We start from the raw sequence: 22599 nt of genomic DNA, 5'->3' as shown, positions 1-22599 counted from the left end.
GCGTATTTGAAAGTTCTTTCATTGTATCCTGCTAGTTTTTTTTATGAATTTAATAACTACTTGGCTTAATTCTCATTTTCAACCATCCACATATTCCTGATTCTAATGATGCCTTTTAAGATAAACTAATCATAAAACAGAGCCTAAAGAACTAAGTTAATTATTGATTTAGATTTTAATACCAGCCTCTTCAAATCCACATTTAAAGCAGTCACACACCCTAAGCTCCTATATGATTCCTGATGGTTAATTTTTTCTGACCCGAATAGTGGAGCTGACTCAATTCTTTTTCTCATAAAAGTGAGGTTATCCACAGCTTCAGCAAAATTCTTCCTATTTCATGAGTGAGACAAATCAATATATTTCCCATGCTTTGTTGTATCACAAAGAAAAAAATATCCATGGCAACTGAAAGCTAGAGCAAAATGTTAATCATTTGTACTTCTCTTTGACTAGGAAAAACCTCACATTAGCATATTGGGGAGAGGGCTGGAAGGGAGAAAGTGAAAAAAAAGTCTACAGAATTGACTATTTGGGCTCCATTAATGTTAGCACAGATTCTATTTTCACCACTGGTAATTCTTGTTTACCTCTGCTATCTGTAAATTGTACGATTCTGATAAGAGGATTTCAATTTGTCACTGAAGCACATAGATATGGCTTCACTGCTGATGGAGGACAATACCAGCAAATGACATGTAATGGCTTATTTAAAAGCCATTAGCTGTGTAAATGGAATTAAGGGCTACTTTGGACTGGTTGGAAACGTATGATTTTTTTCTTAGTATACAATGAAAATTGGAAATTGCTTAAATGTCACCCTATTTTTAAAGATATGGGAGGCTGTATATGACGAGAGATTGTTAGTATCACAGATTTACTGACATGTGGTATTATCAGTCATCCAATGTTCAAATTAGAGAGAAAGAGAGAACTGCATATTGTGATGTTAATAAGCATGTATTTAAAATTATGACTTAATTTGTTCTTGTTATGCACTGAGCAATGTCTATGTTTATAAGTTAACTCGCTGAATTCTCACAACAATGCTATAAGGTAGGAATTCTTAAATGACTCTTTGCTGAAGCTGTGGATAACCTCACTTTTATGAGAAAAAGAATTGAGTCAGCTCCACTATTCGGGTCAGAAAAAATTAACCATCAGGAATCATATAGGAGCTTAGGATGTGTGACTGCTTTAAATGTGGATTTGAAGAGGCAGGTATTAAAATCTAAATCAATAATTAACTTAGTTAATTATTTAAGTCATTAATTTAATTTTATAGATGTGAAAACTGAAGCGCAGGTAGGTGCTGTCATCTGAATGTTTGTGTCTCTCAAAATTTATTTGTTGAAGCCTAGTCACCAAGGTGATTTTTGGACCTGGTCACTGGTTCCAGAGACTATACTCTTTAATCAACCAGTGACTGTCAGAAATGCATAATAAAACCACAGGAAGGTCAGTACATTCATGAATGTTCAGGCTTCTTTAAAAGGTGGATAATGGGGGAATGCTTCAATAGACTGAACAAGTTAGACTTTTCCATCCCTACAAGGTTTGTATTTTGTCTCTGGGTCCTGTTCCTCTGAGGAGAGTAATACAAGAGTTTTAACCTGTCTCCAAAATAATATAGGATTTTTATAATATAGGGTTTGCGTATATGTATATGTTTATCATATGCATGTAATATACATGATAAACATTTATAATGAGAGGGAAATAACTATGTATACTGATGAACAGATATAGATATAATCAGAGAACACAGGAAGAACTCACATTTATTCAGTACCTGTTCTGTGCCAGGCAATAGTCCAAGAACTTGACATGTATTAGCGTATTTCGCCCTTACAATACATAACCCCATGAAGTAAGTGCTGTGATCTTCTCTCTTATCTTAAAACTGGGAAAACTGAGGCTCAGAGTAGTTTCATGACCTGCCCAGGATACCATAGTAATGGAACTGGGCTTCAAACACACAGTTTAGCTCTAAGGTCCAATCATCTAACCACTAACTATATGATAGTTTTAGTTTCTTATAATATTTCTAATTAATAATGTATCAGGAAGCAAATGAAAAACCGATACGCTAATTGCCCAAATTCACTTTGTCCAACCTGTGTAACTCATGTTTTTTCCAATTGTGAGCTTTAATATTCACCATGACCATGTTTACAAATGTTTACTTACACAATAATAAAGCTGATAATACAAGAACAGCTCTTCCTTCTCATAGAATTGAAGATACATTTAAAGTAGGATTGGCCTGCCTTCAAGGTCTGTTATAGCAAATCAATATAAAGATCAATAAAAAACAGAATATCTTAGTGGATAACTAGGGTGGTATCTATGCGTTATTTTATTTTAACCAAGGAGAAGGTTATCTCTGCTATTGCATCTGACATTTTAATTTAGCCTCTCTCAATAACTGTATTTGAAAGCAAGCATTTTTTTCTCCATTAGCTACATTTTACTTCAGCTTTGGTACCAAGCTTTTAATCATTCCTCTGACTTCTACGAGCTCAAGTGATTTCAGCTTGCCTGTCACTACTCTCAGGAATCCTGCACTTTGGGGTCAATACAACAGGGATTTCATCACATCCTGAAATGCATTGGCCTGTGGGCTCTACTGACAGACAAGATTTATTACTTGGTGAGTGTAATTTTTTTTGCCAATGAGTAAGTACAATGTCCACAATTTCTGAATCAAAAATATTGAGGATGCATCATCCAGCATATGTTCTGACAATTAGATGGAATATCTAATATCACTCCTGTCAATAAAATTTATGGCACATTGTCAGCTTTTGTGTGAGGGCAGTGTGGGCAGTTGGAAAATACAAAGTGCAATTCTTGATTTCCTTCGTCGATCTCTGCTGGGAGAGGAGACTAACAGGGGAGAAATGACTTTTTCTCTAAAAATTGAACTCAATGGAGATCCTTCTGTCCCTTCCCTCATCTCCTGCCCTTATTCTTTTCCCCACACTTCTTGAGCGTGTTTTATGAAGCAGAAGCTTTATTAAGCACTTACAGATTATAGATGGATATTGTCTCTGCCTAACAGGAGTTCATAGTCTATTTGGAGAAAGAGATATTAAAGTGTGCAATTTAAATATGGTGTTCCATGAGGAAGATGAGAGAGGGAATACAAGATAGAATGGCATTTAAGGAAACCATATCAAATCGGCTTAAAGATTAATGGAGGGAAAAGCCTCATAGAAATCCCAGGGATAGAGCAGCAACTTCAGACAAGGCTGAATCTTAGAATTCTGAACAATTTCGTTCAAACTTGGGTTATGCTTTTCTTTCTACTGCCTTTATTCTCAGATAGACTTTCCTTATCTAGAGACTACTTTAGGTGTACACCTTACCATTTTAATACACCTCGTAGAAGGGAGGATTTTTCTGGCTTATAATTCCACAGAAGTCCCAGGCTCTATGTTTATTGCCTTAATTGTGAAACATGCTTGGTCCTGTATCATCACTATGGGGTGGGTGGGTGGGTGGGTGGGTGTGTGTGTGTGTGTGTGTGTGTAAAGCTCTGAGCTCTAATTGCTCTTATCTGGTTCTTATGTTACTCCTGGAATCAGAAAGAGGGATTAACCCCAATGTAACCACATGCACTGTGGTTGATAAAAAATGATTATCTAAAGGAAAACCAGACACTATTGCTGTTGGAAGCTAAAATGGATACTCATTGGGGAAAAAAAGAAAATAGAAAAAATAGAATAAGAAAGCAGCTGCCATTCTTAAAGTATTTATAGAAGAGAGAATGTTGTATGTTGAGAAGATTTGCTGAAAGGCAATGGTGAAAGTGTATACATAGAAACAACCCAGCAAAGCACCAAGGAGGTATGTCCAGGGGATGGAATAGAGCCTAAGTATGTAATGTGGCCTTGGATTCATATGGTTGGAATGTTCCTTTGTATAACGAACCATCAACACCTTTGCTACAGTGAAGATTAGAAGTTCAGATACATTCATTTTATAATTATAACAATCTGGAGTGACCCGAAAAATATGATGAAGGAAGAGCTTAATACTTCTTTCAATTTGGCCAGTGTGATATTTGCGTGCTTCTCATCTTGAAGGAGAATTTCAAACCAAAAGCAACGCAGAGACTACAAACAAGAAAGGAGGATGACTTTAGTGTCTTTCTTCATTCTACTGTATTCTAAAATAAGGAAGGCAAGGGCAAATACAGTATAATAGAAAAAAAGAACAGGAGTTTAAATTTGAAAACTTAATTGTAGTACTGGTTATGCTACTGATTAGGTAAGTATATGATGTTGAGGGATTTATTTAATCTCTCTGGGACTCAGTTTTTGTATCTTTAAAATGGAAATCTATCTATCTATCTATCTATCTATCTATCTATCTATCTATCTATCTATCAGAATTCTTTGAAGATTAAATAAAATATAGATGTAAAAGTATTTTGCAAACACTAAGGTGGTGTTATTAGCATGATCTAGTACACATAAATTTGTAGATTATATTCAATTATTGATTCCTTCTATTAACTGTGAATACAATGTATATTTTCGGCTGTTCATGATTTCCTATAAAAGTGAAGTTTAACATAATGGCTTAGCTCAAGTAAAATATTATCAAATATATTTTTCATTCGTATGTGTTTAATTAAGTTCTAGGCCTTCAATTGTATATAAAATATTTAGGCTTTAGTTTAAAAACAGTAATATGAGAAGATTCAACATGACCCAAATCTGATGTCCAAAACAGATAGTAAGAGCAAACCACAAGAGATACAGTAAATGAAGTAATCTATTGTAGAGTCTAAAAGCAATAATAATGATTAATGTGTTCAAGAAATTAATGACAAGATGGAGAATTTTAGCAAAAAACAGATTTTATAAACAAAATAAACAAACATCAATTCTATAATTAAAAAAAACAAAGTCACTGAAATTAGCCACTCAGTGGGTGAATTTAATAGGAGGTAGGCACAGAGAAAGAGGGAATTCATAACTGATGGAAATCTTTTTATTCACTTATTTATTTTTGAGACAAGGTCTTGCTCTGTTGTTCTGGCTGGAGTGCAGTAGTATGGTTACAGCCCATTGCAGCCTTGACCTCCTGGGTTCAAGTGACCCTCCCACCTCAGCCCTCCTGAGTAGCTGGGACTACAGGTGTGCATCTGTAGTGCACGTGGCTAATTTTTGTAAACAGAAAAGATCTTAAGACCTGTAAAATATGTAAAAAGATATAGCATATATACAATCGGAAGTCCAAAGTAAGGGAGAGAGGGAATCATAATAAAACGATATTTAGAGAAACAATGTCTGAGACTTTTTTCAAAACTGCTGAAAGACATCAAACTAAGTTTTAAGAAAATCTAGAAAGATAAACATAGAGGAAAGCACACCTAAAATCATTAGTGTATACTTCTGGACATAGGTGTGCTAGACTAAGCAAGTAAAAAATACTGAATGCTCAATTAAATTCAAATTTCAAATAAGTAACAAGTAATTTTGGGGTATAAATATCTCCCATGCAATATCTGGTATATACTTACACCAAAAAATCATTGTCTATCTGAAATTGTAATTTAATTTTGTATTCTCCTGTATTTTATTTGGCAACTCAATATTTAAACCAAAGGTAACCAAGTATATATTTTAAAAGCAATCAAAGAGAATGACACAATCCCCTCTAAAAAGCAATAATGAACCAACAGATGACTATTCAATAGAAACTATGAAGTCAAAAACAATCCAATGCTATTTTCAAAGTTTTAAAAGAAAATAATAGTCAAACTAGACTGCTGCATTCAACAAAAATATTCACCAAACAAAGAGAAAATAAGACCATTTCCAGACCAAAAAAAACAAAAAAACAAAAAAACCTCAAAAAACTAGGAAAGGCACGAACTGGCAGAATTAACCTAAATTAAATAATAAAGGATGTTTTAAAGAAAACATCTGCAATTTAGCAGATGGAAGCATGAAGCTGAGAAAAAAATGAAGCAGCCTGGAAAGATTATCCTCTAAATAGTTTAAATTAATTGGAAGAGTGTATGACTGTAGGGAGTGAGATTGGAAGTTTACTGTTGGGAAGAATCATGGGGAAAATTTCTGGTGATGGTAATGGTTTATGTCTTTAAAAACGTTTGAGTTATGCAATAAATGCAATGATCAAAACTCATTGAATGATACACTTAAGATTTATGCATTTTCGTGCATGTAAAAAAAGAAACTATATGCAAAAATTTAACTCTAGTCATTTATATTTATGCTGAAGTACTTAGGAATGAGGTGTACTGATACCTGAATTACTTTTAAATACACAAAAAATAGGTGGATGAAAGAATTGATAGATGGATGAATATATGAGTATATTTGTAATAAAGCAAAAAAATTGATAGAATCAAAATGGTGGCTATATGAGTGTTCTCTGTGTAATTTTTCAATTTTCCTGTATTTTGAAAATTTTCATAATGGAATGGTAGAAAATATAGGTGAATACATGATAATAATATCTCATACATCAGGCTGTTAGGCTGTTCTTGCATTGCTAAAAAGAAATACCTGAGACTGGGTAGTTTACAAAGAAAAGAGGTTTACTTGGCTCACAGTTCTCCAGACTGTACGAGAATGGTGGTGCCATCTTCATGGCTTCTGGGAGTCCTCAGGGAGCTTTTACTCATGGCAGAGGAAAAGGGGGAGTAGGTATACCACATGGCGAGAGCAGGAGCAAGAGAGAGGGTGGGGAGAGGTACCACAGGTTTTTAAAAACCAGGTCTCATGAGAACTCAATATCATGAGGACAGCACCAAGCCATAAGGGAATCTGCTATCATAACCCAGACATCTCCCACCAGGCTCCACCTCCAATGCTAGGGATTACATCTCAAGGTGAGATTTGGAGAGGACATCCAAGGTATATTAAGGGAGTAAATGGTTATAAGACTTTTGAATTATCCAGGGAATTTTCAAAGTATGAATTTCAATTAGACTTTAATAATTTAAAAATGCACGTTGTAGTCTCTATGTTAATCATTAAAAGAAGACTGCATTAGAAAATGTATAACTATCAAACTAATAAAAAGTAGATTCAAAATAATACGTTGAAATAAGGTAAGAATAAGAATACTTAATTCAAAAAAAGACGAGAATAGAGAGAAAAGTGAACACAATAAAAGTGAGACAATAGAAAAACAGTACAGTACATTTAAATCCATATGTTACAATAATTTCATTAAATATAAATTAAATACCATAGACTGACTACAACATCTAGAAATATAGTTTTTAAAAATAGATTTAAGGTGTCATTGATAATATTATGTAAATACATATGTACTTCTAGACTAAGGAGACCCTGTATAATTAAAATACAAAGATTAAAAAATTATTAAACCGGAAAAATAATCATATGCTGTTTATTTTGACGATGAAGATAGCAAAAAGTTTGAAATTTAAAGTATGAAAAAATATATACCTTCTAAGTACTAACCAAAAGATAGTTGGTGTAACTATTCTAATACTTGTCAAAGTAGAGTTGAAGTAAAGAAGGATTGCTACAGATAAAGAAGAATATTTATTATACTATGAGGAACAACCATCAGAAAGAAATAAAAGTTCTTAATTTCTATACACCAATTATAGCAACTCAAAGATCATGATGAAAAAATCACAGAAATAAAAGGAGAAATAGTTTAATTCATAATCATAGTAAAAAATTTAATGTAGTTCTTTCAGTAACTGATAGGATACATAGATGATAGCATTAGTAAAGATATGGAAGATTTGAATAATATAAATAACGTTTAGTAAATTATATACAAATTTATGATGAACATCTTTTTGTATAGCACACATATTTTACTAAAATTGATCATTAATTTTATCCTTAGCCATTAAGCAGAAGTCAACAAATGTCAAAAGAATGTTATCCTAACAAATGACAAAAATATAATTAGAAAATCTCCATTTAATGGACAATAAGAAATGCATGTTTCCATAAGTCATTAGATAATTCAGAATTGTAATGAAAATTAATAACTAAGTTAATAACTTTAATTATTTAATAATTAAAATGTAATGATTATTAAATGTTAATAATAAAATAATTAAATATTAATAAATTAATTTTCATTATATGCTCAATATCTAATCTATATTTCAATCTATGTGATATCTCACATAGATATCACTGGAGAAGAAATACAGATATTTTAAATTGCTTAAAATCTGAATTTAAATATATATTATTTAAGGGGTCAAGGAGAGGACAATGCAAATATTCATGGTAATATTAATTTCCAAAGAAAAAGTTCAAAAACTTCTTAGGTTTTTTATATTACTATTTCTGCTCATTGTCTAAATTGTGGAAAATGATGTAGCAAAAAATCCATTCCTTAGTTTTTATATAATATTCAATAGCTATAGAACTATTTTTTTTAGTTTCAAAACCTTGTCAAATTCATAATGAAAAACTGTAGTCAATCCTAATGTCAAAAAATTCTGAAGCACTATAGAATCATTTAGAAATTACTGATTATTTTAATGAAGATAGGCATTATAGCAGCTAAATCAAAAACATATAGTTGGAAGTATTGATTTAGCATGATGCTTTTAATAATATTAATGTTTCAAGTGAAATATTGTACAAACAAAAGTTTATATAATATTTTCAAAAGTATCAAAGGGATTAGAAAAGTGTGTGAAGAATAAAATGAAGCAATGAGAAAGAAAAACATATTTTGATGCTAATGGAATTGCAGTGTCTTGTCATTGCTTTCAACTTTTTCCTTTCAGAAAATTTTAAGAGGGAGGAAAATAACCATTTTTGACTGAAATGTCATGATCAGTCCACCTATGATCCAAAACTAAATTTTAAAATATATTATTTTTCTACATTTGATACAGAAATCTCACGTTCAGAATTTAAAATGCTAAATAAATGTTTTGGCCTTTTAGCATCCTAGATGTTTATTACAATTCTTTCAATTATAGTTGCTATGTACAACTGCAATTCTAATTCATATCGATGATAACTCAGTAAGGAGTCGTGGATTGATAAGGCAACGATACATGACTAAGTGAAACCTTAAATTTTTTTCTAATGTCAAGCCTGATTCCTTTGAAATATGACATTTTACTTTCAGGAAAAGAACTGCTGCACACATTTTCAAATACCCCTGTAACTCTAAGGGGATATTTATTTTTGCTAACTTTACTTTTATTTATTTTTGCTAACTTATTTTTATATAAGTTAACAATTGTTTTAACTTCTACCTTGGGTGAGGTCTGGTGAAGCTAGCAGCAGATCAAGAGAGAGAAACTGGAAAGAGTTTTACAGTTTTGTTATACTCACAGTGCACAGGGAGGAATACGTCACACCATGCAGGGCCATTCAGAGAAGCACCTGTCCGTCATGAGGCAGAGGGAGAAAAGAGAACTGTGGAATTTAGTGTGGTTTCCACGAAAAGGAAAGGCAAGCTGACTTAGAATTGGCTTATTTGGATAATTTCAGTGAGATCTGGCCCATAGGGGCTGTCCTAGGTAGTCTGATGCCTGGCCCTGGGATAAATAATGTGGGTGCTTAGGAGGATGTGAGCACAATTATAGAGGTGGTTGGCAGGTGGGGACTTACCTGGCTGCTAAAGAAATAAAATTAATTGGCTTTAGCCATAGACTCAAAAGTGGGTCAAAACTGCATTGAAAAAACCATATTATGAGAGTGGAGTATATAGTTTCCTCAAATGATAATTCATTAAAAACCACTTCCACAATGCCAAAAGAAAGTCTGTTAAATTCAATGACCATTTCTATCAAAAGCAAAATATCGGAGAATGTAAGTATTTAAACTATTTCCATCAGACAAGATGTGTACCTATTTCACAACAAATTATATTCTAGTGACTTTGACTCCCTAATCATTCTAATCAAAATTTTGAATTATTTATATTATGTTTAATAATTTGGTCTGCATAATTTACAAATAATATAATTTGTATGTATTTATAGATAATATAGTTCCTTTATAGCAGCTCAAATGGACTTGAACTGAATTGAATTATTTACATTATGTTTAATACTTTTGTTTGCATAATTTATAGATAATAAATTTGTATATTTTTATAGATAATATAATTTCTTTATAGCAGTTCAAATGGACTAAGACAGATTATATTTGCCTAGATAATTTATAATGAAAAGAGGTTTATTTGACTCACAGTTCTGCAGACTATACAAGAAGCATGGTACCAGCATCGGCTTCTGGCAAGGACTTCAGGAAGCTTCCATTCACAGTGAAAGGTCGAGGAAGAGCTGGCGTGTCACATGGCAAGAGATGCAGCAAGAGAGACAAGAAACAGGTGCCAGCCTCTTTTTAAAAATCAGCTCTAGTGAGGAGTAATAGAGCAATAAGTCACTTATTACATCTAGGAAAGCACTAATCCATTCATGAAAGATCTGCTCCCATAACCCAAACAATTCTCATTAAACTCTGCCTCCAATATTGGCAATCAAATTTCAACATGAGGTTTGAAGGGAACAAACTATATCATTCCACCCCTGGTCCCACAAAGCGCATGCCCTTCTCACACTGCGAAATTTAATCATCCCTTCCCAATAGTCCCCAAAAGTCCTAACTTGTCCCAGTAAGAATTCAAAAGTCCAAAGGCCAAACCCTCATTTGAGACTCAAGGCAAGTTCCTTACAACAGAGAGCCTGTAAAATTTTAAAAAAAAAAATCAAAATGAGTTATTTCCTTCTAAGATACAATGGCGGTACAGGCATTGAGTAAATATTCTCTTTCCGAAAAGGTAAAATCAGCCAAAAGAAAGGAGCAACGGGCCTTTCTTAAGTCCAAAACTCAGCAGGGGAGACATTAGATCTTAAAGCTCCTAAACAATTCCCCTTGACTCCACGTTCTTTATCCTGAGAACACTGGTGCTGGTGGTGGGTCCTCAAGGCCTCAGGTGGTCTCACCCCCATGACTTTGCTGGGCACAGCCCATGCGGCTGCTGTCACAGGTTGGAGACCAATGCCTGTAGTTTTTCCAGGTTGAGGTTGCAAGCTGCTGGTGCCCCTGCCATTCTGGCATCTAGAGGATGATGGCCCTATTCCCACAGCTCCACTAGACAGTGCCCCAGTAGGGCCTCTCCACAGGGGCTCCAACCCCACATTTCCTTTTGACGTTGCCCTAGTAGAGTCTTTTTGTAGTGGCCCTGACCACTACAAAGGTGCTTCTGCCTGAGCACCTTGGCTTTCCAATATATCCTCTGAAAAGTAGGCAGAAGTTGGCAATGCTCCATTGCTCTTGCATTCTGCATACCTGCAGACTTAAAACCATGTGGGAGTTACCAAGGCTTATAGCTGGCACCCTTTAGAGAAGCTGTCCAAGCAACACTGGGGACTCTTTGAGCCACAGCTGGAGCTGGAGTGGTTGGGATGTAGGGAGCAGCATCCCAAGGCAGTGTAGGGCAGCAGGGATGGTCCCCCAAACCATTCTGTTCTCCTAAGCCTCTTGGCCTGTGATGGGAGGGGTGGCCTTGAAGATTTCTGAAATGACTTCAGGGCCTTTTCCCTATTGTCTTGACTGTTAGTGTCTGGGCACCTTTATCCATACATGCTAACTTCGTGCAAAGAATTCTTTTTTTTTTGAGATTTGTCAAGCTTCAATGCCCAGGAAGGAGTGCAGTGGCTGATCTCTCAAACCTCACACTTTTAAAAGCCCGCCTCCCAGGTTCACGCCATTCTTCCTGCCTCTCAGCCTCCCGAGAGTAGCTGCTGACTACAGGCTACCACCTCGCCTCGGGCTAGTTTTTTGTATTCTTTTTAGTGGAGATGGGCTTACCCATGTTAGCCCATGTTGGGATGGTCTCGATCTCCTGACCTCGTGATCCGCCCGTCTCGGCCTCCCAAAGTGCTGGGATTACAGGCTTGAGCCACCGCGCCCGGCCTGTAGCAAAGAATTTCTAAGCTACACCTTTGAAATGACATTTCCTTCCCTACTACATGGACAGCCTGTAAATTTTCCAAATTTTTATACTCTGCTTCCCTTTTAAACATAAGTTCAAACTTTTGGTCATTCCTTTTGGTCATTCCTTTTCTCCCATATTTAGTCTTAAGCTGTTAGAAGCAGCCACGTCACTCCTTGAATAGTTTGTTGCCTAGAAATTTCTTCTGCCAGGTACCATATATCATCACTCTTAAGTTCAGCCTTCTAAAAGTCCTAGGGCATGGGCACAATGCAGCCAAGTTCCGTGCTATGGCATAACAAAAGTGACCTTTGCTCTAGTACCCAATAGGTTCCTCATTTCCATGTAAAACCTCAACAGTCTGGCCTTTGATCTATATATTTGATATGATTTGGCTATGTCCTCACCCAAATCTCACCTTGAATTCCCATGTTGTGGGAGGGAGCCAGTGGGAGGTAATTGAATCATGAGGGCAAGTGTTTTCCATGCTGTTCTCATGATAGTGAATAAGTCTCACAAGAGCTGATGGTTTTAAAAATGGGAGTTTCCCATACAAGTTCCCTCTCTCTTTGCCTGCTGCCATCCATGTAAGATGTGAGTTGCTCCTCGTTGCCTTCTGCCAAGATTGTGAGGCCTCCCCAGCTAGGTGGAACTGTAAATCCAATAAACCTCTTTGTTTTGTAAATTGCTCAGTCTAGGCTATGTCTTTATCAGCAGTGTGAAAATGGACTGATAAAATATTTACATCAGCATTTTGGTCACAATCACTTAACCAGTCTCTAATAAGTCCTAAACTTTCCCTCATCTTCTTGTCTTCTTCTGAGCCCTCCAAACTCTTCCAACTTCTGCCCATTACCAAGTTCCAAAGCCGTTTTCCCATTCAGCTATCTTTATAGCAATGTTCCACTCCTCCATGCCAATTTTTTGTCCTAGTCTGTTAGGGTTGCTGTAAAGCAATACCTGAGGCTGGGTAATTTATAAAGAAAAGATGTTTATTTGGATAACGGTCTGCAGATTATACAAGAAGCATGGTGCCAGCATCAACTTTGGGTGAGGACGTCAGGAAGCTTCCACTAATGGCAGAAAGCTAAGGGGAGATGGCATGTGACATGGCAAGAGAGGGAGCAAGAGAGAGAGGGGAGGGATATTCTAGGCTCTTTTTAACAGTCAGTTGTTGTGGGAACTAATAGAGGAAGAACTCACTTATTACTGCAAGGATAGCACCAATCTGTTCATGTAAAATCTGCTACCTGACCCCTAAAACTCCCATTAGACCCCATCTCCAATATTGGGGATTAAATTTCAACATGAGACTTGGAGGGGACATATATCTAAACTTTATCATAATTGTTATTGTTAAAAATATATATAAGCTAACACCTCAAAACATTTTTACTTGGGGAAGGGTTGTACCTTTTTCTATATTGTAAAAATAAATAATATAAGAAAAATGCCTGTTTGATATCACTGCACAAAATATCTGCCCAGGTCAATTTTTTATTTTTGCTTAATAGGCAGAAGTTTCGCCTCCTCCATTTGAAAGTTGCACTCCGGAACAGAAATTTACCAGAGCATAGGATTCAGAAGGGGAAGGAGTGAATGCAGAAAGTTGATTAGAGTGTGCACCATGGGACATTTGCTGCAGATTTTCTCGGTAAGAGGCAGACAATGATGTCCCATGGCAGCCACAGGGGAGAGGCAAGAGCAGAGTTAGATCAGCTTTTGTCTTATTTATTCTCTCGTAGCTATATTTGCTGTCCCCTCCCTGTCCAAGGTTGCAACAGCATGTCTTCCATATCGCCCATAGCCTACCCACTCGAAAACAGCTCTTCAACTCCCTAGATGTATCTCAGTTTTTATTGCTGTAAGTTAGTTTTAAAAATGTTATTTTCTGGCCAACTCAGGTAGATGTGGGGCCTTGGCAGGATTCCTTCACTAAGGTTTGAAAGTGCTTCATGCCATTGCATCTGAAACTTTAAAGCAGAAACATGAAGTCTGCCCTGGAATCATTAATAATTTGGAGATTTGTGTGTGGTGCGGGAAACGTAGCTGTAGGAAATTTTATTTCTAATTTTATTGTATCCCTGCTTACACTAAAATTTTTCTAGAGGAAAGAGACTATTTTAGTATCCTTCTGCCACCTCCATATCTTTATTGCTTAGAAGCTCATCATTGTAATGTAAAAGTGTCAAACTTTATGCAGAGCTGAATGGTAAAAGGGAGTGTACATAATCGTTCAAATTCAATGGCCATACAGCAAATGTAGAAAGGGGAAACTATAAAGTAGTCAGGTCACATCTATAAAAGATTTGGTACAAAATGTCAGCATGCGTAATGCATTGGTGATGCAGAGACATTGATAAGACTCTTTAATATGGTACAGTGATTTATAAGTCAGCTGCCACTTAGCAACAATTAAAAATTCAATTCAGTTGTAAATGCAATTAAAAAGGTAAACACATTTCCATTTTTGTATAAATAGGAATACACAGAAATACACCTATAAGCTTTTTGAAGTCATTTTCTTTAAAGACATAAACAGTACCTATACCATCTACTTTATATTGATTTGTATGTATATATGGTATAGAGTACAGAGGTAATATTTTCAGGGGAGGTTGAAAGCCTTTCCAGTATCTAGGATTCTGAAATAATTCAGTAAAACTAGAAGACAGTCTTCTTTAATGTGCATTTCAAATTTTATTTATACAGGGGGATGGATGCTACTCTTTGTTTCATTATCAGTAGCTAAGTGAGCATTAGAAAGCTTAATTAAGATAATATTAATGCAGTTTTAGACTTTAGAGACTCAGATGGATTTTTCAGATTAAGAATTGAATTTCATTTTATCAGATTTGTGATTTTACTCTGATTTGGTAATTAGGAAAAAACAAAATGTCACATCAGTCTTCTTATTTCTTACAATTGTGCTACAATCTTGATTTTGACTTAGGAGAGGAACACATTTTATCTTCCTATTTGAATACTGGCTCACCAGGTTTTATATTTCTGTGAGATTCAGCTAAACAGCATAAATGTTAGAAATATGAATTTCTGCTTCCTATATCAGACAATCTTTACAATCACACTGAACACAAATGACCTCTCAACTACCATAGTTCCAGCCAAAGCCCATGTTTATTGAATAGTAATAATCAGATTTGAAAACAGCTTGTGAGATGCTTTTTTGCTTTCTCTGTGTATCATTCAAAATTGCCTTGGCTTGCATGTCAAGAAAAGTGGCAATTAAGAACAACATAATAAGGAGTCCAAAAGGAGGCAGCCCCAGTTGCAGAAGCAGCAGAACCCCCCTCTCTGCCCCAGGCACCCACTGTCTTTCCAGTCCACCATCCTTAGTCTCTGGCTTTCATCTTCCTGCTTACAAAGATGGCAAGCTATCCAGGCCCACAGAAAGGTAAAGGGAGAAAGACTGAAAGGACAGGCCTTTTAAAAAGCTTTCTGGAAGTCCAGCCCAGTCACTGTTGCTTACCTTGCTTCATACCAGACTGGATCACGTAGACATTGCAGAAGGCAAGGGAGTCTGGGAAGGTGGAGTCTTTTAAAAGAACATAACCCTCTTTTAAATGAGTATATTGTGACTCCAAAAATCAAAGTTTTTATAGGAAGGAGGGAATAAAGGATTTTGAGTAGGCAGCTAAGAGTGTGTGCCACACTGCTGTTAGATGCTGGTGATAGAACTCATTGGGTAATATCTTAGGGAAGGGCTGATGAGTCTGAGTTTCCTAAAATGACCTTGACAATAACTGATAACTAATATGTACATCCGTGGCAGGTAGAACAACTGAGAAAACAGGATCTCTAGCAGCAACAAAAATAGGTAAATGTTTAGACAAATCCTCTGGTGTCCTTAAAAAGGCAGAATGAGGATGGGAGCAAACACTCACTCAAGAACAAATTTCTCACTAGAGAAAGTGTACTCCAGGGTGAAGGGGTGGCCTGCCCCTCCACACCTGTGGGTGTTTCTCGTAAGGTGGAACGAGAGACTTGAGAAAAGAAATAAGACACAGAGACAAAGTATAGAGAAAGAAAAGCGGGGGCCCAGGGGACCAGCGCTCAGCTTACAGAGGACCCACGCGGGCCCCGGTCTCTGAGTTCCCTTAGTATTTATTGATAATTATCTTTACCATCTTAAAGACAGGGGAGTGGCAGGACAATAGGATCATTTTTAGGGAGGAAATTAGCAGTAAGACATAAGAACAAAAACCTCTGTGATATGAATAAGTTCAAAGGAAAATCCTGTGCCTTGAGATAAACCTTTTAGCAACATTGTTTCATCCTATCACATGGGGATAAACCTTGGACAATACCTAGCTTTCCTAGGCAGAGGTCCCTGCGACCTTTGGCCGTGTACGTGTCCCTGGGTAGTTGAAATTAAGAGAATGGTGATAACTTTTAACCAGCAAGCTACCTTCAGGCATTTGTTTAACAAAGACACATCCTGCACAGCCCAAAATCCATTAAACCTTGAGTCACCGCAACACATGTCTCTTGCAAGGACAAGGTTGGGGGTAGGGTCACAGATTAACAGCATCTCAAATACAGAACAAAATGGAGTCTCTTATGTCTACTTCTTTCTATATAGACACAGTAACAGGCTGATCTCTCTTCCTTTTCCCCACACAGGGTTCCTGGGTTTTTAGGTAAGCACTGTGAAAAGGTACTCACTTGCAACTGTTCTACCTTGAGTTCTTATTGTTGCGAAAAGCTCCAGGAAGCAGTTTAGCCTCAGGAAAAAAAAAAAAAAAAAAATGGATCCAGAGATGCCTTAGTTGGAGATGAACTTTAGTGAACTCTCCTCATACTAAAAATCCCCACCCAGGGAGAAGCTTATTTGCTACTTACTATACATGCAAGATATGTAGAAGCATGGCTGGCGACCACACCTGTGCCACCTTTTCTCCACCTCTACATGCAATGATGCAGCACACCAGTCCAATAAAAGTCATGTTTTCACCCTTGTTAGGGGACCCTCTCCTTTGGGAAAGTGTCCTCGTTGTCCTCCTTGTTTGCTGCAAGTAATAAAATCCTCTTATTATATCCTCCCTGGTTGCGGTCATTGAACTATCACCTGCCAATCGAACCCGCCCACGTAGTGTGAGTAAAAAAGTAATTTAATTGAAAAGTAATTTAGAAAAATTCAGAGTTCAGCGTCAAAACAGAGAGACAAGGATGCTGTCCAAGGTTGAAACACTGAATTGGACATGTATCTGTATGGTAATTGATATTCTAGCAAGAGGAATAACAGAAGGGAAACATATCTATTCTGAATATTTCCATAGAACTAACCATTGGCTACCCCTAATAACTGTCACTTATGCTTGTTTGGCTTTGACTATGTGCTACCAGTCTTTTCAATGTTTAAGTTTTGTGGGTACATAGTAGGTATATGTATTTATGGGGTATATGAGATATTTTGATACCGGGATGCACTGTGTAATAATCATATCAGGGTAAATGGGGTATTCATCACCTCAAGCATTTATCACTTGTGTTACCAATAATCTAATTATATCTTTTAGAATTTTTTAAATGTACAATTAAATTATTATTGACTATAGTCACCCCGTTTGATTGCTTTATCACTGCCCCTTAGGTGTTCTGCTTCTTTTTCACTTTATCACTATGTTCTAAACTTTTGCATCCCTGCCCTGCCATGGATTTTGACCCTGACAACCCAGAGCTCCCCAAAGGGTTCCTCTTCTTTACTACAAGTAATGTAGCCAGGGTTCACCCAGCACAAAAGCAGCCACTGAAATTTCTTCTTGGCAGGTGAGCAAAGCAAATTTAAAAAAAATTAAAAACCCTTCACCAAAGAAGATACACAGATAGCAAGTAAGCATATGAAAAGAAAGGTGCTTCACATCATATGTCAAGAGGGAAATGCAAATTAAAACAACAGTGAGACACCACCATGCATCTATTATGATGGCAAAAATCCAAAACACTGACAACACCAAATGCTGGCAAGGACGTTGAGCAAAAGGAACTCTCATTCACTGCTGCTGGGAATGCTGCATAATGATACAATCACTTTGAAAGGAAATTTGAAAGTTTTTTACAAAACTAAACATACTCTTACTGTATGATCTTACAATTGCACTCCTTGGTGTTTACTCAAAGGAGCTGGAAACCTATGTCTGCACAAAAAGCTGCATACAGATGTGTATAGCAGTTTTATTCATAATTGCCAAAACCTGAAAGCAACCAAAATGACATTCAGTAGGTTATTGAATAAATAAACTGTGATACCACCAGACATTGGAATATTGTTCAGTGATAAAAAGAAATGAGCTATCAGGGCATGAAAAGACGTAGTGGAATAGTAAATGCATATTGCTACGTGAAAGAAGCCAACCTGAAAGATTCCATACTGTATGATTCCATAGTTCTGGAAAAGGCAAAACTATGGGGACAGTAAAAAGATCAGTGGTTTCTAGCGTTTTAGGGAAGAGAGGGATGATTAGGTGGAGCACAGAGGATTTTTAGGGCAGATATTGTATGATATTACAATGGTGGATACATGTCATTACACATTTGTCCAAACCTATAGAATGTACAATACCAAGGGTGAAAGCTAATGTAAACTGTGGACCTCTAGTGCTAATAATGTGTCCATGTAGGTTCATCATTTGTAGTAGATGTACTCCTGGCTCAGATGTTGATAGTGGGGGTGGCTATGCATGTGTAGAGTCAATAGATAACAAGGAAAATCTTTATACCTTCCACTTAATTTTTGTGCGAACCTAAAACTGCTAAAAAAATTGCAACCAGAATGATTTATTTTTGTATGTTTCTACCTTTATTCATATCACATGGCAACTCAGTTGTACCAATCCAATTCATTGAATAGTGCCTGTTTTATACACTATTTTTATATACAATCTCTATCATACATAGGCATATGTTGATGATATTGCAAGTCTGGCTCCACCACTGCAATAAAGCAAATATTACAATAGAGTGAATCACATTAGTTTTTGGTTTCCCAGTACACATAAAAGTTATGCTTACATTATACTGTAGTCTATCGAGTGTGCAATGGCATTATGTCTAAAGCAATGTGTGTGCATTATTCTATTTTATTTATTTGTTTCAAATGAAATATTCTATTTTTAAAAATTTTACTTTTAGTTCTGGGATACATGTGCAGCATGCAGGTCTGTTACATAGGTATACATGTGCCACGGTGGTTTGCTGCACCTATCAACCCGTCATCTAGAATGATTTTTTTTTTTCTAAAGTTTGTACAATAGAATGAATCAAATGTACACTGTACGAATTTGGAAAATATATAAAAACAACAAAAAGAAAAGAAAAACAGCATATTCTCACTGACCTGAGATTACTATTAACATTTTATTTGCCTTTCCATATTAATAAATTTTTATCTTATCTATATCCAGTCCTTAAATAAATTTCTCCAGATGTTCCCAAAATACTTTTTTAAAAGCAAACTTGTGTCTGTTGGCTATATGAATGTCCTCTTTTGAGAAATGTCTGTTCATATCCTTTGCCCACTTTTTGATGGGGTTGTTTTTTTCTTGTAAATTTGTTTGACTTCTTTATAGGTTCTGCATATTAGCCCTTTGTCTGATGAGTAGATTGCAAAAATTTTCTCCCATTCTGTAAGTTGCCTGTTCACGCTGATGGTAGTTTCTTTTGCTGTGCAGAAGCTCTTTAGTTTAATTAGATCCCATTTGTCAATTTTGGCTTTTGCTGCCGTTGCTTTTGGTGTTTTAGACATGAAGTCTTTGCCCATGCCTATGTCCTGAATGGTACTACCTAGGTTTTCTTCTAGGGTTTTTATGGTATTAGGTCTAACATTGAAGTCTCTAATCCATCTTGAATTAATTTTCGTATAAAGAGTAAGGAAAGGATCCAGTTTCAGCTTTCTACTTATGGCTAGCCAATTTTCCCAGCATCATTTATTAAATAGGGAATCCTTTCCCCATTTCTTGTTTCTCTCAGGTTTGTCAAAGATCAGATGGCTGTAGATGTGTGGTATTATTTCTGAGGACTCTGTTCTGCTCCATTGGTCTATAGCTCTATTTTGGTACCAGTACCAAGCTGTTTTGGTTACTGTAGCCTTGTAGTATAGTTTGAAGTCAGGTAGCGTGATGCCTCCAGCTTTGTTCTTTTGACTTAGGATTGTCTTGGAGATGCGCCAACAGACACATGAAAAAATGCTCATCATCACTGGCCATCAGAGAAATGCAAATCAAAACCACAATGAGATACCATCTCACACCAGTTAGAATGGTGATCATTAAAAAGTCAGGAAACAACAGGTGCTGGAGAGGATGTGGAGAAATAGGAACACTTTTACACTGTTGGTGGGATTGTAAACTAGTTCAACCATTATGGAAAACAGTATGGCGATTCCTCAAGGATCTAGAACTAGAAGTACCATATGACCCAGCCATCCCATTACTGGGTATATACCCAAAGGATTATAAATCATGCTGCTATAAAGACACATGTACACATATGTTTATTGCGGCACTATTCACAATAGCAAAGACTTGGAATCAACCCAAATGTCCATCAGTGACAGACTGGATTAAGAAAATGTGACACATATATACCATGGAATATTATGCAGCCATAAAAAAGGATGAGTTTGTGTCCTTTGTAGGGACATGGATGCAGCTGGAAACCATCATTCTCAGCAAACTATCGCAAGAACAGAAAACCAAACACCGCATGTTCTCACTCATAGGTGGGAACTGAACAATGAGATTACTTGGACTCGGGAAGGGGAACATCACACACCGGGGCCTATCATGGGGAGGGGGGAGGGGGGAGGGATTGCATTGGGAGTTATACCTGATATAAATGACAAGTTGATGGGTGCTGACGAGTTGATAGGTGCAGCACACCAACATGGCACAAGTATACATATGTAACAAACCTGCACGTTATGCACATGTACCCTAGAACTTAAAGTATAATAAAAAAAAAAAAAAAGCAAACTTGATAGAATCTGTTTGTTATGCCATTTGAGGTTTTATAATTTAGGATAGTGTTTTCCTAAGACACTGTTTTGTTGACTAGATCTACTTAGATATCTTGCAGAAGGCCCTAACTTCTAAATTTGTCTTTTTCAAGGTCATTCAACAGAATTTTTGGTGATGATAGAAACATTTCATATTTATGCTAAACAATAGGGCAACATATTATTCAGAGTTCTCCAGAAAGACAGAACTTGCAGGATACATATATAGATATGTGAGAGTGGATTTATTGGTGGAATTTGCTTATGGGATTAAGGAGGCTGAGATGTCCCATGACAAGCTATCTTCAAGCTGGGTACCCTGGGATGCCCGTCCACGTCCAAAGGCCTCAAAACCAGGGAAGTTGTTACTGTAACTCTGAGTGTGAGACCAAAGTCCTGAAAACCTTGGGGAGCACTAGTGTTAAATTGGGGAGCACTAGTGTTAAGTCCTGGAGTTCAAAGGCCAGGGAGCCTGGAGTTTTGATCCCCAAGAACAGAAGAGGACAAGTGTATTCCAAGTCTAGGAGATAGATAGACAAATTTGCTTTTCCTACTTTTGTTCTCTCTGGGCCCCTGGCCGATTGGAAGGTGCCTCTCTACACTGAGGATGGATCGTCCCCATTTAGTCTGGCCAGATTCACACAGCAACCTTCTCTGGAAACACCCTCACAGACACATCCAAAAATAATTCTTCACCAGGCTTTTAGGTATACCCTAATCCAGCTGACACTAAAATTAACTGACACTTTTCACATGTGGCTATTGAGTACTTGAAACTTGCCTGGTGTGATTGAGCAAGTTAATTTTAAACAATTCAGATTCAAATTTAAGTTAAATTTGAATTAAAATAGCCACCATCTGTGGCCTGTGGCTATTGTACTGAACAGCACAGGTTTCCTTGCTTCTTCCCTCTCAGGCTGGGCTTATCCTTCTTTTCCTGTATTTCCTGTTAACTGGAAAATGTAGATAGGCCTAATACTAGGCAAATTGGATGGAATACTTCCTGAGGACATTGTGTACTGCATATTGTGTTATATCAGGAGACACTTTACTATTTGCTAGGCCCACCATTAGTGATACTAAGATTGACGCCAGGATAGCATGATGACAAAATGACTCATTCAATACCCAGTCAAAATTTTCCCCTTGAGTCTGGAAATCCATGGGGTGGCTGGAGTGGAGGTAAACACATGTCTGGTTCATTCTCAACTATATCTTTCAAATTTTTTTTAACACCAATATATAATTCTTGTGTGTGTCTAATTTTTATAAAGGTGCAGAGTTATGATCTTTTAGCTCTGCCATTGCTTCTGCATTATTATACTGGCTTTTCTTTTTGTAAAGAAGAGCTTTCCTGATTCACTGGGGCTATTTGGTTACTACATACATCAACAAAGGTAAATGCTTTCTTTTCCTTCATTTACCACTTTTTTTTTTTTTGAGACGAAGGTTTCACTCTTGTTGCCCAGGCTCGGGTGCAATGGTGAGCTCTGGGATCACCACAACCTCTGCCTCCCGGGTTCAAGTGATTCTCCTGCCTCAGCCTCCCAAGTAGCTAGGATTACAGCATGTGCCACCATGCCTGGCTAGCTTTTTTGTATTTTTAGTAGGAGATGGGGTTTCTCCATGTTGGT

General features: G+C 36.6%; 1 long non-coding RNA gene across 2 annotated transcripts; it reads left to right on the top strand.

Annotated features, from left to right (window-relative positions):
* The first annotated feature begins 436 nt into the window (after positions 1–436).
* LOC103886912 lies at positions 437–17007 on the top strand. Of its 2 annotated transcripts, none has more exons than XR_650770.4 (5): positions 437–575; positions 2464–2653; positions 10203–10341; positions 13464–13603; positions 16594–17007. It is a non-coding gene; the product is annotated as an uncharacterized LOC103886912 (long non-coding RNA). The 2 variants fall into 2 exon arrangements; XR_002523866.2 differs by lacking the exon at positions 437–575 and adding an exon at positions 811–1056.
* Positions 17008–22599: the final 5592 nt, after the last annotated feature.

This window comes from Papio anubis, chromosome 8, assembly GCF_008728515.1.
Source record: "Papio anubis isolate 15944 chromosome 8, Panubis1.0, whole genome shotgun sequence".
Taxonomy (NCBI): domain Eukaryota; kingdom Metazoa; phylum Chordata; class Mammalia; order Primates; family Cercopithecidae; genus Papio; species Papio anubis.
This window is presented reverse-complemented; position numbering and strand designations above follow the sequence as displayed.